Source organism: Bos grunniens, chromosome 28 (genome assembly GCF_055505025.1).
Source record: "Bos grunniens cultivar Pamir isolate PY7600 chromosome 28, Bosgru_T2T1.0, whole genome shotgun sequence".
Taxonomy (NCBI): domain Eukaryota; kingdom Metazoa; phylum Chordata; class Mammalia; order Artiodactyla; family Bovidae; genus Bos; species Bos grunniens.
The window spans coordinates 12,402,670-12,408,669 of record NC_141192.1 but is presented as its reverse complement, the minus strand read 5'-3'; the positions used below and the strand labels follow the sequence as shown (position 1 = coordinate 12,408,669).

The window sequence follows — 6,000 nt, the reverse complement described above, 5'->3', positions numbered from 1 at the left end:
TTATGTTTCTTGCTTCATGAATGAAGTAGCTTCTTAAATCTTGCTGTTCTTCTTTATTCTGAATTATTATAGCTTCCTTGTAGGTCTGTTTTTCTATATTTCTTGATTTCTTACTGGTGACCCCATGGACTGTAACCCACCAGGCTCCTCTGTTCATGGGATTCTTCAGGCAAGAATACAGGAGTGGGTTGCCATTCCCTTTGCCAAAGGATCTTCCTGACCCAGGGATTGAACCCAGGTCTCTTGCATTCTAGGCAGATTCTTTACCACCTGAGCCTTCAGGGAAGCCCTTTTCTTGTTGGCAACTTGCCTCAAATGGACAATTCTTGAGTTGTCCATTCATGTTTAAGAAAGAGCAGCTTGGGAGCTCTGAGGACATAGGGCTTGAAGCATTCCCCTGTGATGGGTGAACAGGAAGCTATTACCCTGGAAAGACTCGAGTGCCATAGATATAGGGTGCAATATCCCACCCCCTGAGCTATTTTTGGTTGTCCCAGACAGTTCATTCTAGCTCATGGGAGTGTATTCTTCCTTGTCACTGAGTGATGCATACTTTGATATAGAGCCCACTGTACATGGTGTGGCGTAGGAGGAGTAATGAGCCTTATAAAGATTAACCCTCTCTATTCATCCCCAGATCTACCTTCTGATCCTCCTTCTTACTTGATGCATACTTCGATATAGAGCCCACTGTACATGATGTGGCGTAGGAGGAGTAATGAGCCTTATAAAGATTAACCCTCTCTATTCATCCCCAGATCTACCTTCTGATCCTCCTTACTTGGTAACTTTGAATCACAAGCCTCTCTGTACCTGGACATGGCAGGATAGCCTCCTCATCAGCTATAACCTCATTCTCAGGTGTTTTAGACTGCCTCTTCTTCCATCCAACTCCATCCATATCTGGGCAGTTTCTATCTTCTGCTGCTGCTGCTGCTGCTAAGTCACTTCAGTCATATCCAACTCTGTGCGACCCCATAGACGGCAGCCCACCAGGCTCCCCCATCCCTGGGATTCTCCAGGCAAGAACACAGGCAAGTGGGTTGCCATTTCCTTCTCCAATGCATGAAAGTGAAAAGTGAAAGTGAAGTCACTCAGTCATGTCTGACTCTTCGCGACCCCATGGACTGCAGCCTACCAGGCTCCTCCACCCATGGGATTTTCCAGGCAAGAGTACTGGAGTGGGGTGCCATTGCCTTCTCCAAAATAGAAGCACAGCCATTGCTAAATTAAGTACAGAGTCATCATCCTGGCAGCTCAGACCCTCTGCAGGGTGAAGTCTCTGCCCCCAACTCCCACCTGGTTTGTCCACCTGTTGCCTCAGACCCCTTCCCCTCTTGCCCTAGCCGAGCCACGCAGTCTACACCAGTCCCCCTGGTCCTAATTCTTTATGGCTGATTGGAACAGCGTTTAAATGTAGTCCCTAGGGCCCACCATTGATAACTGTGTTATAGCAAATGGCACCCTCAAGCACTTGGAGAATCCCTCTCTTGTCTCTTTTGCTGCTGCCTTTGCTGAGTTTTAAATCTGTTTAACAAAATAGACTTCTGTCCTATTTGTGTCTTGGCTCTCATCAGAATTTCCTTGAAGGGAAGGACTGTGGCTTAGTCATCTTAGTTTCCCCCAGAAGGTTGGCTGGTGTAGTACTTCCCATCTGCTAATAAGCATGATGGAACGACTTGGAGATGGGGAGACCTGACTGAGGTCTCAGCTGTGCCAGTCAATAGCTGTGCAGCCTCAGAAAACTAAATTACCTTCTCTGGTCTACCACTACCTTGTGTGCATTTTGAGACACAAATAAGATGATAAAGCTTTTACGAACCTAATAAACTGCGAGGGGAAGATTTCATTGTTGTTGTTAGTTGCTAAGTTGTGTCCGACTTTTTTGTGACCTCATGGACTGTAGCCCACCAGGCTCCTCTGTCCATGGGATTTCCCAGGCAAGAATATTGGAGTGGGTTGCCATTTCCTTCTCCAGGGAGTCTTCCTGACCCAAGAATCGAACCATGTCTCCTGCACTGCAGGTGGATTCATTACCACTGAGCCAAACCGAAGTCACTGTAAGAGGAGGATTTCATGCTTATAAAGAGAAAAGCTGAGCACTGATGGACAAGGATTCCCTGCAGGTAGGATGGGATAAGGGAGATGAAACCCCAGGGATCTATCAGGGAAGACTTGGTAGAGGCATGTAGTGGTGGCCAGGGGCAACTAGCACCTATGAAAAGCGGGAGGTAGGTGATCAAGAGGACAGGGATTTTAAGTGTAGCTGATTGGAGGATGCTGTGATGACCGGGATGGAGAATTTGGCAGGAGAGCGAGTTTGGTGCGCAGATGAGGTGTTAGGCTTGGGAAATTCCATAGAGACGCTCTGTCAGAAAGTTGAACACGTGAAGTTCCTACATGGGAGAGAATCTTGGATGTCTCTGTTACTGAGCTGATTGTTGTATCATGGAGAGGACGAGATGTGTAAGGGAATGTGGAGACAGATCAGAGAGCTGAGGACAGGATTTTAGGGAAGAGAAGCATCTTTTGAAGTTTTAGGCTAGAATTGTAGTCCATGGAAAGAGGAAAGTGCTCTGTGACACAGCAGGGGACCAGGAGAGCACTGGTCTCAAAGATGAGAGTTTAAAGAATGAATGCTGATTATTGATTGGGTATTTGTTGATATTAAAAAACTATGTGATGTGTTCAGATGTGATAATGGTGTTGTGTTTATGCTTTTTTAAAAAAAGTCTTAATCTTTTAGATATACACATTCTTCATCTGAATGATTTACAGATAAAATGATATAGTGTTTGGTACCTGCTTTCAAATAAACTGGTGGGATATCTAAAAGGGGCACACGTAGAGTCAAGATTCACATAGGATGAAAGTTAAGGATGGAAAAAATATACCATGCAAACAGTAACCAAAAAGAGAGCTGGGGTGGCTATACTATCATCAGACAAAATGGACTCTAAGACTGAACTTATTATTAATGACTAAGGAGGATATTTTACAATGACTAAAGGCCAATCCATCAGGAAGACATAAAGATTATAAAAATATATGCACCTCACAAGCCTGGCAGGCTACAGTCTGTGGGTTCGCAAAGAATCAGACACAACTGAGTGAGTAAAGAGAGGAGGAGGCATGTACAGATCCTCAAAAACATGAAGGTAAAAAAAACCCTGATAGAACTGGAATAAGAAATAGATAATCAACAGTAACAGCTGGGGCCTTCAGTACTCCACTTTCAATAATGGATAAAATAAAGAAGATCAACAAAAGAAGTACATTTGAACAGCACTCTAAAACAATAGACCTAACAGATACCTAGAGAGCATTCTAGCCAACAAAAACAAAATGCATGTTCTTTCCAAGTGTACATAGAATATCTTGAGAGTTTAGTTGGGACTTGAAAGGGTTTTCTGAGCCTGGCATAATTTGAGGCCAATTTTCCTGAATTAATCAGCCACTGAAATCCCTGCTGATTAAGGATAGGATAGGACACAGTGTTTGGGGGCAGAGCCTGCTGCATTGGTTAAAGTTCTTAATTATACTTACAGAAGTGGGTGGCTTTGTGCTTAAGAAGATGGGCTCGGAGCAGTGGTTTGGATCTGATTCCTGGGTCTGCCATTTACTGGGTCTCCGAATGTAAGCAAATTGCTTAACCTCTTTGTGCCTTGATTTTTTTTGCCTGTGGAATAAAAAATGATATTAATATTGATATCTTAATATTTGTTAATAGTTGTTAGGATTAAATTTAAAAATCTGTGTCAAGCATATACAAACATGCATGGAACCTAGTAAACATTCAGTCAGTCAGTTCAGTCGCTCAGTCATGTCTGACTCTTTTCGACCCCGTGAATCGCAGCACGCCAGGCCTCCCTGTCCATCACCAGCTCCTGGAGTTCACTCAGACTCACGTCCATCGAGTCATTGATGCCATCCAGCCATCTCATCCTCTGTTGTCCCCTTCTCCTCCTGCCCCTAATCCCTCCCAGCATCACAGTCTTTTCCAATGAGTCAACTCTTCGCATGAGGTGGCCAAAGTACTGGAGTTTCAGCTTTAGCATCATTCCTTCCAAAGAAATCCCAGGACTGATCTCCTTCAGAATGGACTGGTTGGATCTCCTTGCAGTCCAAGGGACTCTCAAGAGTCTTCTCCAACACCACAGTTCAAAAGCATCAATTCTTCGGTGCTCAGCCTTCTTCACAGTCCAACTCTCACATCCATACATGACCACAGGAAAAACTATAGCCTTGACTAGACGAACCTTTGTTGGCAAAGTAATGTCTCTGGTCTTGTAAACATTAAACAAGTGTTATTATTATGTGTTAGTATTATTATGAATGACTGGGTTACAGGTAACAGAAATTCAACACAACTAGATTAGGGAAGAGGGAGGGATTTATTGACTCTTGTAACTGACAGTATAAGAAACCAAGCATTTATAAATCAGTTTATTTTCAGGAATATCTCGAGGCTTCACCTTCTTCCATGTTGGTTTACTTCTCAGGCAGGTTTTCCACAAGGTGGCCACCTGCTTCTCTGTGCTCACATGCTACTTTCTGAGCAATGCCCACAGAAGACAGAGCTCCTTTTATCTTGAAGCTCCAGCAAAGGCTTTGGAGTTGGCTTTTACTGGCCTGGCTGGTGTTCCCAGCCCATCAGTGATCTGATTACTGTGGCTAGGGGAACTCAGTGCTGTCCTTGGCCAGTCCCGAGTCACATGTAAGCTTTACAGCTGAACCACATGATCTGAGATTGGGGTGAGGGGATAGTCCCAAAAAAAGAGTGAGGTATTTTTATCAGAAGAAGAATAAGGATACTGGGCAAGTAGAAAGTCATTTCTACGACACCCGCAGAAGGCGCAAAGTGGAGAAGTGCCGGGAGCCGGCATATTGCATATTGAGTGCATATTGCATATTGCATATTGAGTGCAGCACTTTCCACAGCATCATCTTTCAGGATCTGGAATAGCTCAACTGGAATTCTATCACTGCCGGTAGCCAGAGTGAGGTACTCCGCCCATGGCAAAGGTCATGAGGAAGGAGGCTCGACATACGCAAAGGCGGGATCGAGCCTCAGGAGTCCCCCTGGAAATCCTCGAGCGTCTACCCCCATAACCAGAGCCTGCCTACTTTACTACTTTGTGCTCTTACCTACGCCTCTGACTTTACGGGGGGCTGTCCCCCACCACCTCTTTTGGAGAAGGAGTTAACCTAGAGCTCCAGTCAATAAAAACTCTTGGGTGTGACAAGAGTGTTTTAACCTACAAACTCCTCTGAAGGTTCTCTAGCCTGCCTGACAGGCTCGTCCGGCCACATGTGATTGCTCACAGCCTCCCAACCATGAGAGGCACGAGATGCTTTAAACCCTCTAAAAACAGGTTCTTTAGAGAAGTTAGAAAACTATAAGTATAAGTATAGTGGGCTAATTAGAAATTGTGTTGGTGAAGGGTTTTTCATTTGTTGAGCCAATGTTTGTTGCTACGTCTCCACATCCCCTGCCCTTACACACATTAATGAATATATAGAAGGAATAAGTATTAACCTTTGATATTAATCACGTTAGACCTTAGGCTAAGTAAATTCTTTCCTTAACTAAAACCCACTACACCCTCACCCTGTAGGAATGTAACTTTATTTGGGTGGCGTCTGTTTTGAGAATAATCAGCCCTGGAGAAATAAGTGTCCTGATTGACTGACCGCTGTCACAAGGAGAGGGTCGTAAATTGTCAGCAGGCCCCCCTGGCCAGAAGATGATGTAACACCCCTAAGACCTCTGTATACATTTGTATGAAGCACCTGACTTTGATAAAAGTCAGGACTGCTGACCCCGCGTGACTTTTGCATAACATCTCAGTGTATAAAAGTAGACCATGGAAAATAAAGAATTGGGATCAGTTTCTCGAAATACTGGTCTCCCCATGTCGCTCTCTCTCTCACTCTGGCTGAGTCTCCATCTGGAGCGCGGAACCCACCATGCTTACTAATTATGCCTGGGCTTCTAAG

The 6,000-nt window shown here is 44.5% G+C and overlaps 1 long non-coding RNA gene across 1 annotated transcript in view; it reads left to right on the top strand.

Moving 5' to 3' along the window:
• Positions 1-2,009: 2,009 nt before the first annotated feature.
• Positions 2,010-6,000, top strand: part of LOC147342854 (uncharacterized) — a 153,460-nt gene continuing 149,469 nt past the window's right edge. The window contains exon 1 of the long non-coding RNA XR_015156767.1: positions 2,010-2,126. This is a non-coding gene — a long non-coding RNA (uncharacterized LOC147342854). The remainder of the gene's footprint in view (positions 2,127-6,000) is intronic.